This window comes from Nematolebias whitei, chromosome 1 (genome assembly GCF_014905685.2).
Source record: "Nematolebias whitei isolate Nwh7 chromosome 1, NemWhi1, whole genome shotgun sequence".
NCBI lineage: Eukaryota > Metazoa > Chordata > Actinopteri > Cyprinodontiformes > Rivulidae > Nematolebias > Nematolebias whitei.
The window spans coordinates 93,679,775-93,692,013 of NC_056498.1; the positions used below are offsets into that span (position 1 = coordinate 93,679,775).

General features: G+C 41.2%; 1 protein-coding gene across 1 annotated transcript in view; it reads left to right on the forward strand.

Annotated features, from left to right (window-relative positions):
• Positions 1-10,537: 10,537 nt before the first annotated feature.
• mtm1 (myotubularin 1) overlaps positions 10,538-12,239 on the forward strand; it is a gene marked incomplete in the record, with an annotated part of 286,925 nt that continues 285,223 nt past the window's right edge. The window contains 1 exon segment of the mRNA XM_037674683.1: positions 10,538-10,632.

Here is a 12,239-nt window from a genome sequence, read left to right on the forward strand (position 1 = left end):
AAGGAGAGTGACACCTGTTACGACCACAACCAGTGCACCCCTGCAGAAGAGCTGAATCGATCGCTGGACCAGATTGAGGCTGATCTGCTGGAACATCAGGAGTACAGCTCCCCACTACACCTGGAGGAGGTGACAGGACCTTTGTGGGAGCTCACTCTTTGCCCCTTTGCCCTGGTAGAAAAAAGGCAGTAGCAAACATTGGAGAAGAAGTCTCCGCTCTGCCTAAGTCGGTCAGTCAGGTGGAACGGGGAAGGAAGGAAGATTCCCAGCCCTGACCGTGAAGAACAGAAGATGCGTCAAACTGATTTTAGTTTTTTCCCAATGCACACACGTCATTTAGAATGTCTAATCAGACTGATAAAGGTTCTGAGGACTTTGCATGAAGATATCTCCGTGGGCCGAATCCCGCCGAGCACCAAAAGGACCCTTGTGGACAAACAAGGCCTCCCACCGCAAGCTCAAGAACCGAAGACCTGCTAGATAGTCCTGTTTAAATTGAGTGTTTTGTCTTTTCCTGTTTAACATGAGTGTATTGTCTTTTCTTTCAGTCATTCTGAGGAACAACAAGAGCTTTTAGAAGGGTCGTGGATTCAATTGGAAACTCTTAACTATTCAAAATTTTACTCCATTCAATTGGGCATTTAATCATTCTAAAATCCCACAAGGTATTTTAAAGGTGGTTTAAAAAGAGGTCAGTTTTGGTATTAGGGTGGAGTTTTACTTATTTTAGTGTGTTGGGTATTTATATTTTACTAGGAGTGTTGTAGTGTTTTTTGTATTTTTATAAAGGTTTATGCGTTTGGTATTTTTTACAGGTTTTGAAGGGTTTTAACCATGGGTCTGGTCCAGGACCCCTGGAGGGTTGCAGTAAGTTTGGGTGGGGTGGCAGTGTTACTCACTTCCATCTGTAAACATCCAAAAGGGTATGATCTCCCATGAATATGGGGAGATAAAAAGAGGGATTGTTGGATTTCATATTTATATACCTTTTTATATTTCCTATCAAGCATTCAAATGTCATGTTATACAAAGTGTGTGCGTGTCTTTCTTCAAGAGTTGAACTATATTTATAGAAAATGTTTACTTTTCTAACTATTTTACCTTTAAATATAATCTCACATTAGCTAAGGATAATTTTACAAGTTCACATTTGATATATTACAAGCAATCAAAACAAGCCAGGGAGCAGGTAAGATATTGACTACTCAGGAGAGAAGAGTCTTCTTTCTGTTAACTGAGTAAACATTTGTATGATAGAGTACAGGTAGAATACCTAAAACCCTCAGGTCCTTATGTTAATAACAATTAACATTTAATCGTTTTAATCATTGTTTGACACAGGTTTCAGTTTAGATAAGATGACACAGGTTTAATCTTCACAGTAAATTACAAGAGGATATTACCAGATGGTAGACTAAGCAAGATGGGGGCAGGGTGGCTTCAACTGAACTGAAACACAATTATAATAAGATTGATCAATTAAGAACACATAAACATGAGTTAGTTAATAATAAATAGTTATTAATTATTCCTATAAACAATTTTGACACAAATCATTTTGTATCCCTAAGGTATAATAGCAAGTTAACTTTAAACAAAGAACCGATTTCAGTGAGCCATAAAACTTCTTATCTGTGGAATGTAGACATTAACGTCCTTGATGGGGCGGGCTAGACCCGTAACCATAGCAACCCCAGAACCAATCAGAAAGCTAGCCTTCTCAAACTTTGATAAAAGCCAGAAATAACACACGCCCAGCGAGCATGTCCGGGAGAGCACAGACCGAGAGGGTTCGTTCTTTTAATGCTCCAATATATGCATATATTTTACTAATGTTCATGTTTGTCTCTGAATATCTGTAACTCCTGTTTGTCAAATAAATCTTTTGAACTAAGGTGACCGTCTCAGCTGTCTTGAACACGACTGTGGTGGAAGCCACAACACTCTCTATCCAGGATGTGCACATCTTCATCCTTGCAAGAGTGACCACTGGCCTGGAGATGAGTGTAGACCGCAGAGTCCTGGCCTGATGATGTTGATCTTCTGTGCTGGGCCATCCTTTTGGCCAGTGGCTGTTTTGTTTACCCGATGTAAGACTGACCACAGCCCTCCTGACACTGAACAGCATACACAACATTACTCTGTTTGTGCCGGGGGACTGGATCTTTGGGATGACCTAGTCTTTGCCGTAATGTATTTTGGGGTTTAAAAGCCACTGGGACGTTATGTTTAGAAAATAAATGTCTCAGTTTCTCTGATACTCCCTCAACATATGGAATGACCACTGGTCTGGGTTCCTCCTTTTCACCTGTTGGCTGACTGGAGTCCTGTTTGGGTTTCTTCTCTGTTTTCAGGAAGGCCCAGTTAGGATATCCACATTGCTCCAGAGCCTGTCTTGTGTGGGATTTCTCCTTCTGCCTGGCTCCTGAGCTAGTGGGGACGCTGTCTGCTCTGTGATACCGAGTCCTGATGACTCCTAACTTATGCTCCAAAGGGTGATGGGAGTCAAACTGCAAATACTGGTCTGTGTGGGTGGGTTTGCGGTACACCTCCGTTTGCAAATGTCCTCTATCAGAGACTGAGACCTCACAGTCCAAGAAAGCCAACTTGCCATTTTTTACATCTTCTCGTGTGAACTTGATGTATTTATCCACAGAGTTGATGTGGTCAGTAAAATGTTGGACTTCCTGAGATTTAATTTTAACCCAGGTGTCGTCAGCATACCTGAACAAATGACTTGGTGGTGTACCTGAAAAGGACGTCAAGGCCCTCTTTTCTACCTCCTCCAGTGGTCAGTTTAAAATTAAAATCAGACACCACTCTGAGCAGCAGGACCACGCTTTCCACAGAACAACTGTGTCAACTCTTGAAACTGTGCCTGCAGTCAACCTACTTCACATATGGGGAGCAATATTATAGGCAGAAACATTGGTGTGCTATGGGGTCTCCAGTTTCTCCTAATGTTGCCAACCTGTACATGGAGGAGGTAGAAAAGAGAGCCTTGACGTCCTTTTCAGGGACACCACCAAGTCATTGGTTCAGGTATGTTGACGACACCTGGGTTAAAATTAAATCTCAGGAAGTCCAACATTTTACTGACCACATCAACTCAGTGGATAAATACATCAAGTTCACACGAGAAGATGTAAAAAATGGCAAGTTGGCTTTCTTGGACTGTGAGGTCTCAGTCTCTGATAGAGGACATTTGCAAACTGAGGTGTACCGCAAACCCACCCACACAGACCAGTATTTGCAGTTTGACTCCCATCACCCTTTGGAGCACAAGTTAGGAGTCATCAGGACTCTGTATCACAGAACAGACAGCGTCCCCACTAGCTCAGGAGCCAGGCAGAAGGAGAAATCCCACACTAGAGCAATGTGGATATCCTAACTGGGCCTTCCTTAAAGCAGAGAAGAAACCCAAACAGGACTCCAGTCAGCCAACAGGTGAAAAGGAGGAACCCAGACCCAGACCAGTGGTCATTCCATATGTTGAGGGAGTATCAGAGAAACTGAGACGTTTATTTTCTAAACATAACGTCCCAGTGGCTTTTAAACCCCAAAATACATTACGGCAAAGACTGGTTCATCCCAAAGATCCAGTCCCCCGGCACAAACAGAGTAATGTTGTGTATGCTGTTCAGTGTCAGGAGGGCTGTGGTCAGTCTTACATCGGGGAAACAAAACAGCCACTGGCCAAAAGGATGGCCCAGCACAGAAGATCAACATCATCAGGCCAGGACTCAGCGGTCTACACTCATCTCCAGGCCAGCGGGCACTCTTTCAGGGATGAAGATGCGCACATCCTGGATAGAGAGGAAAGATGGTTTGAGAGAGGAGTAAAGGAGGCCAAATGATCCATCGTTAGGCTGATGGTCCTTCTTGAGCATGTGATCAGCTGGTTTTGGTTGTCAGCAGCAAAACTGGTTGATCCACTCTGAGAAGATGCTATTTAAGAGACTGAGCTGAATACAGCACCTCAGACTGAGGAAGTCTCTCGGATGAGAGACAAAAACGTTTCTACATTTTTTTGTTGTTTTGCTTTGTTTTGTTTTTTTGAATGTCCAGAGGACCAGATTTAACTTTTTTAGATTTAATTTTTATCATTACATTATGGAAAATAATGACCTTTATCACAATATGCTAATTTTTTGAGAAGGACCTGTACGTTTCACATTGAGGCAGTGGATCCAAGCGATCAGAAGGGATGATGGTCTCAACTTCTGCATAAAGCCAGGGAGCACTTGTAGCCTGCATTTCACTCAGGAGGATTTTGTCCATGGATTCACCAACAGCTGCTTTAAAAGTTGAGCTGTTCCTTCTCTCTTCACCTGGAAAAATTTCACCGCACCAGCTAAGAGAGAGTCTGTTTTTAGAAGACTCAGAAACAGCAGCTTGTCCTCTCACAGAAAGCTAGCCAGGCTGAAGCTGCTACTGGAGTCCACATGAAACTCACTTCACCTGGTGGCACCTCCACCCACAGGTAAATATCACATTAAGATGGTACATTATAAACTTTTCATGTAAGTCATGGAGAGCTCAAGTTACATGCACTGACTCACAATGTATTGATCTTCATGGAAATAATGTCAACAATAATAATAATAATGTCAATAAGCTCAATAATTGAAACGATCTTGCTAATCGTATTTTATTTAGTGGTTTTACAGGTGCACTCCCAGCTGTCCTCATTCTGCTCAGTCCTGTGTTGGACTCTCACTCCTACGTAAGTCACCATAATTAGGCAGTGTCTTACCTGAAAGAAGATTGGCTGACTGAACTAAAGGCTGGGGCCATTTTCAACTATTTTTATATGTGAATGTGAGGCCCATGTTTGTTTGTTTTGTAATTCTTAAATATTATTCATATTAATTTTGTTTACTTAATTTCATATTTATATTCCAGGTAGAAGGTGCCAGTCCAGTCTCGTGTAGGTTCCGTTCCACTCGTGTCTCGTGCATCACAGCTTGTGGGTGAATTTCTGCTCGTGTTACCTTGAACCATCCTTTTGTCTTTTAGTTGACTGAACACTGGAAAGCCTTGGCCTTTGCTCAATGTTTATTTTTCAGAATCATTATTGCCTCAATTAGAATAGGTTTTTAACTTGGTGTTAATAAAATGTATATTGTATCTTGGAACAGTCTCCTGCTTACTTGTAGACAAACCCAAGTGTCTTTTCTGTGTATAAATTATGTCCTTGGATGAAAGTCCTAAGGTCGTGTTGCAGTAAGTTTATAAAATAAAAATAACATCCATACCCAAGCTTGTTACATATTGTTCTAGTGTTATGTAAATAGTTATTTAAAGGTTTTGAATTATTTTAAATATTCTTCAATTAAAATACACTTGAGCAGCATACTGTACTGTATTTTTATTTAACTTGTGGATTGATTCAGTTGTAGTGAAAGGAAAACAAGTGTAATTTACAAACAAAAATAAAAACCTTAACTATTTAACATTTTATAACTGTACACTATAAATTGATAGTGGATTATAGGTATTTTTCCCAAATTATGCAATTTCATTTTAAAGAAATTGGCATATGTTTGTATTTTTCATGAGTAACAACTATTTACAGTATTTACAGTGATTCACAGCTTGAGACTGAATATTAAAAATATGAAGGAACAAAAGATGTGATTTGTACATTTTATGATTCTTACTGCATTGATATAAACACATGGATGAAGGTGTTGAAGTAAAACATGTCAGCAGACTCCTCCTCCACATTTCTTCTGCAACATGGAAACAGCAGTAAGCCTTGGTTGTCAAAGTTGTACCCACGCAGAACATCTGGACTGCTCCCTGGTTCTGGCTTCTGAGAAGACGTTTCCAGTGACACTTGCAGAGACTGAAGATGTGAAGTGTGGACACAAAACATGTTGGGAAGACTGCAGCATCGGAGGAAGAGCAGGGAAGTGTAGAGCCATGTGGTCCAGAATGATGCTACGCAGGACTTCTCAGGTGGACACTGGTAAAACATCTGTGAGTCCTGTGGCACAGGACCACATCTGGATGGTACCAGTTCCAAACTTAGGATGTGCGAAAAGTGGTTGGGACTCCAGCTGACGTAGTTTTTCCTCCTGCTGTCACCCAGTGAGATCTAAAACAGATAACTGATTTTAGCACATACATGTAATACTTGTTATAACATATTTAGCTTTAAACAAGTAATAGATTCTAGTTTGAAGATGAGCTGAAACAGCAGCAGAACAAAACAAACTATGCTGCTACAACAACAGAAGACAAATTTGACCTATAGTTATGCAGAAGTAAAGCACAATTTGAACATCAAGCATCATAGCATCTTATAACTAACATCTAGGACGTTTTCTTTCATAAATTGTAATGGCAAACACATATCAGAATGTTAAAATATTTAAAAGTTTACACCACGTCAGTCTCAAATATTCCAAATAATTTAGCACACTAAATTAGGCTTTATTACGATGTCTATGTACTTCACATGTTATAGCTAATGGTTAGCTCGCTAAGCTACGTCTTTTCTTACCTTGATAGCTGTTGATATATTCTTCATGGAAGAACTTATATCCTTTCTCAAGTTTATTGGTTCGAGAATTCACAGCTGCGATTTCCTCCACATCAGCGAAAGAAAAGGCTGGCATTTGCATAGACTCGCAATAACAGGAAGTGACCCAGCACCACGAGACGCTACTTTCGGTTGTCGTGAAAAAGGTCTATTGCCCTCACATCTGTATTATGCAAATGTATGGAGCACTTAGTGAGCAGGGAACTCGTCTTTTACAGCTGAGCATATGGACCCTTTGCAGTTTGCCTATAGGACTAACCGAGGGGTGGAGGATGCCACTCTGTCCCTCCTCAACAAGGTCCATAATCATTTAGACAACCCAAAGACACATGTTCGCATATTATCCATGGACTTTTCATCAGCTTTTAATACGGTTCAGCCACATATACTTTTAAAACGCCTGTGTGATCTAAATGTCAGCAGCCATCTTATGTTGTGGATTAGCAATTTTTTAAGAGGAAGACCCCAGTGAGTTTGTGTTGATAACACTCTATCTGGTTTGATGACAGTTTTCTGGCCCTTAATGTCAGTAAAACCAAGGAACTTTGTTTGGGAGGTAGATGGGAAGCAGCCAGCACCAGACCTACATTTAGGCCTTCTATTATAAAAGGGCAGGAAGTAGAGCAGGTGACTGATTTTAAATACCTTGGAACAATAATTGACATGTTGACCTTTGAGCCCAACACTGACTATATTTACAAAAAAGCCAGACAGCGTCTCCACCTTCTGTAGAAGCTGAGGAGCTTTAATACAAGCAAAATTACTTTGCAGTTGGTGTACAGGTCACTGGTTGAAAGTGTTGTTTCATTTAATATTGTCTCATGGTATGGGAACCTTCTAGCCAGAGACAGGAACAAGTTGTCCCGGGTGGTCAAACAAGGTAATAAAGTCATTGGTCATCAACAAATGACACTTACAGACCTGTACTGTCAGGTTCTGGAAAAAAAGGCAATACAGGTTTACAATGACCCAACTCATCCACTGCAACCATCATTTAAGTTGGTACCATCTGGTAGAAGACTGCTTGTTCCTTTAGCAAAGAAAAATGGGTACAAAAAGTCATTTGTTCCCTCTGCGGTGAATGTACTTAACAAGGTCCTATTTAAATGCAGCCTCACATAACAAATCACTGTCTGCTGGAATGTTTCCATATTTTAATGTATCGTGTATTTTAGAATGGTTTTAACTGAATGTTTTTAACTGATTTCTCAAAGCTTGGTTTTAAAGTTTTTAAAGTTTTTTTAAATCACATTCTTATTGTTTTTATAAGCCAGATGTCAAAGACAAATCTCCATTTCATTGAATGTTATGAACAATAAAGTTGAATTGATTGATTGATTATCACATTCATACACCAATAGGACACACACCAGAGGCAATGAGGGGTTTATTGTCTTGAACAGGGACACTTGGGCATGTGACTCCTATTTGAGTCGAACCCCCAACTATTGCATTGAAGGACGACTGCTCTAACCATTCAGCCACAGCCGCCCTTTTTAGAGAAGTACATTCTGATGCATGCTCAATAATCCAGGTACAAAAATCTAAAAAAGCTAAGTCAGGTCCTCTGGACGTTCAAAAAGCAAAAAATAAATAAAAAAATGTAGAAACATTTCATCTTTCATCCGAAAGACTTCCTCAGTCTGAGGTGCTGTATTCAGCTAAGTCTTATAAATAGCACCTTCTCGTAGTGGATCAACCAGTTTGCTGCTGACAACCAAAACTAGCTGTTCACATGAACAAGAAGGACCATTAGCCTAACGATTTATGGTTAGCACCCTGATGGCTGCTTGCTATTCACAGGGAGCTGAGTGATACAAGCAGTAGCAGCATGATAAGAGGGGGACAGTTGAACACGGAGGCCTCCACCCCTGTTTAATGATGGGCGGTTTCTTTTCACAAACATGGCCTCCTTTACTCCTCTCTCAAACCATCGTTCCTCTCTATCCAGGATGTGAACATCTTCATCCCTGAAAGAGTGTCCACTGGCCTGGAGATGAGTGTAGACTGCAGAGCCCTGGCCTGATAATGTTGCTCTTTTGTTCTGGGCCATCCTTTTGGCCAGTGGCTGTTTAGTTTCCCCGATGTAAGACTGACCACAGCCCTCCTGACACTGAACAGCATACACAACATTACTCTGTTTGTGCCGGGGGACTGGATCTTTGGGATGAACCAGTCTTTGCCGTAATGTATTTTGGGGTTTAAAAGCCACTGGGCCATTGTGTTTAGAAAATAAATGTCTCAGTTTCTCTGATACTCCAGCATCATTTGGAATGTCCACTGGTCTGGGTTCCTCCTTTTCACCTGATGGCTGACTGGAGTCCTGTTTGGGTTTTTTCTCTGCTTTCAGGAAGGCCCAGTTAGGATATTCACATTGCTCCAGAGCCTGTCTTGTGTGGGATTTCTCCTCCTGCCTGGCTCCTGAGTTAGTGGGGACGGTGTCTGCTCTGTGGTACAGAGTCCTGATGACTCCTAACTTGTGCTCCAGAGGGTAATGGGAGTCAAACTGCAAATACTGGTCTCTGTGTGTGGATTTGCAGTACACCTCAGTTTGCAAATGTCCTCTATCAGATACTGAGACCTCACAGTCCAAGAAAGCCAACCTGCCATTTTTTTTACATCTTCTCGTGTGAACTTGATGTATTTATCCACAGAGTTGATGTGATCGGCAAGATTCAACCCAGTTCAAACAAAAAAAATCTGTTCATACATACCATATCACAGGAGAGCTCCCTGTTTTTGTTGACAAACTAGTGCTGCGCTTCTTCTTCTTCTGTTTTAAAGGAGGCACGCACGGCTCTTCTTATTCTTCTCTGTCTGTAACGTCAGAGCTGCATCGCCGGCACGATCAGCTGCTACAGTAACAGAGGTTGTTGCACGCAACAGCTCCCGCACACACCGCACTGTAATTACAGTCTATATGCAACATTTCTTTTCTCATTCATAACTTGCTCAAATCGGGGGCATTTTCGGGGACAGCTTTAGCTGGGCACGGATCGTCCAAAATGGGGATTGTCCCCGAAAATCGGGGACGTCTGGTACAGCCGGTTATGAATCTTAAAATATTTTAAACATCTGAAGCTCTCGACCTTGACCTCTCTAAGTGACTTTAAAACTCTAAGTTCCTGGCAAAAACGAATGCAGACATATTCCTGTTTTTTTAGTTTTCTAAATCGCCTTATAATCTAGCTGTTTTTTTTTTGCTACTATTCCTCTTGATTGTCCTTTTGGTTGCTATTTTTTTTGATTTGTAAAAAAAACCCCAAAAACTTAAATTTATATGCCTATGCCCATTTTACGACTGTCTGTTGTTGTCCTTGTTATCCATTGTTGTTATCACTCTTTGTGAAGAAATCAGGTCTCTTGTAAATGAGACCCCGAGGCTCAATGGGATTAACTTGTCTAAATAAAGGTTGAATGAATGAATGAATGAATCTTAGGGCACCATAGGCGGCATCTGCAGGGTGCTTGTAGGAGCGTTCATGTAAATAATATCACCATTGTCAATGGAGCGAAGGAAAGTCACAGTTACATCAGCTGTATGCATGTATTGCAGAAAATAGTCAGAGACAACCAAGAGGATAAATGGACAATATGCAATAACACCTCCTAAATGTTTGGTCAGAAGGCGTACACGGTATGTTTACATTTTCTGATTTTGTTATATGTTTAATTTTGGTTATAAATGCAATTTTGCTAACCCTTTTTTTTTCAGTTTTTCACGGTGTTTGCCGGCAAAAGAAGATTTCCTGTGTGACAAAAAAATAATTAAAAGCTTGGTAAACATCATTTGGAGAGTGGCCTTATGCTGTACCAGACGAAAAGACTTTGGGAGCGGTTACAATAACGGTTTAAATATTTTCCATTGAGGACACTGATTTCCATGCAGGCACCTATTAAGATGGCGTCAACATATCTCACCTGGCCACATACAAATGTCCAATCTCGCGGGATGTTAATGAGGCGGTCCTACAATCAGCCAATCAGCGTTGAGGTCCACCTTCACGTGTTACTGTGTGAGTCGACGCTGGCTTCAGGGAAACATATCGATGTTTTAGCCCAGGTAGTGGAGCTTTTCTTGGGTAAGTTTGGCCGTTTAATCGGTCCAATGTAACATGAAAACTCACAGGGTGTTTTATGGAGAGCCACGCTGTCCGTTTCTAGTCCATGCTGATCTGTTATGAGTCTAGTATCTGCTGCAGCGCTGCTGTTCCGGTTAGGCCCGATCTAGTTCCAAGTCCAAAGTCAGTTTTTGGCTACCCGAAGAAGAAAAGTTAAGACACTGAAATGGTTTGGACATATCCAGAGGAGGGACAGTGAGTATTAGTAGGATGTTAGAAACGCAGGTGCCAGGAAAAAGACAAAGTGTTAGGCACTTGGACATTTTTCGAAAGTTGATAGTCCTTCTGCTTGCAACAAAAAACTAACGCAACAAGGACACGGCTTCATTTGTTAACGCTGCATGAATAAGACAGGAGATATGTCATTCAAAGTACTAGTTTTAATGCACTTTCATGTAAGCGTTTTTACATAACAATAGAGAAAAATGATTGTGTTAAACAATTGACATTTCTGGCTGAAAAGACGTGTTTATTAGAATGGACACCATTTCTAAGTGGTAAACAATATACTAATCAAATTAAATATTAAATATATGTAAATGGTGTTCAGCAGGAACACCAGGAACCTTCTCACCTGTTCACCAGGTAAGAAGGGGTGCTCAGCAGACCAAAAGACCATGGGCATTTCTGGACCATAGGCGTATGTGGACGGCAAACACTGATTTACAGCTGTATTTGCTGGCGCTTTCGGAAAAATACGTCAGCTCTTTTTTAAAACTGAAGGTTTCTAAGAACCAGCGTTATATCTGCTCTCAAACACAAGAAGATTCTCTTTTTTGTTCTTGGGTTAGGCTGCACCTGACACAGGTCGGCTTGAGTCTGGTCTGGGTACAATGAAATATGAAGCATCTGAAATAAAACCTGCTCCCATTTGTCAAAAAGTCTGGTCTCAATTCAAAATCATGAGTCCTGTGACGAGATAATGGCCCAAAACAAAAGTTGAAAACAAAATTTGCTGTTTAGAAGTGCTCTGTGAGATCTGATGTATGAAAGGAGCTGAAACATGGAGTAGGATTGACCCTTAAAATGCGAGACAGCTGAGGAAGGTAATCAGTTAGCAGAAATATCTCCTCCAGTTGCAGAAATCTTACAGAAACTGACATTCACACATCTGCAGTCTTCTTCTTCTTTCAGCTTTTCCCTTTTCAGGGGTCGCCACAGCGAGTCATCCTCCTCCACCTCTCTCTGTCCTCCAACTACCTCCATGTCCTCTCTAACTGCATCCATATATCTCCTCTTTGTCTTTTTCCAGGCATCTGCATTTCTAACATCCTTCTACCAATATACCCACGGTCCCTCCTCTGGACATGTCCAAACCATCTCAGTCTGGCCTCTAACTTTATCTTCCAGTTGTTCAACCTGTGCTGTACCTCTGATGATCTCATTCCTGATCTTCTCCATCCTTCTCACTCCTAAGGAGAACCTCAACATCTTCATTTCGGCCACTTGTAGTTCTTTCTCCTGTCTTTTTGTCAAATGCCACTGTCTCCAGACCATACAATATAGCTGGTCTCACCACTGTCTTTTTTCCTTTGACCTTTGCTGACACCTTTTTGTCACAAATCACC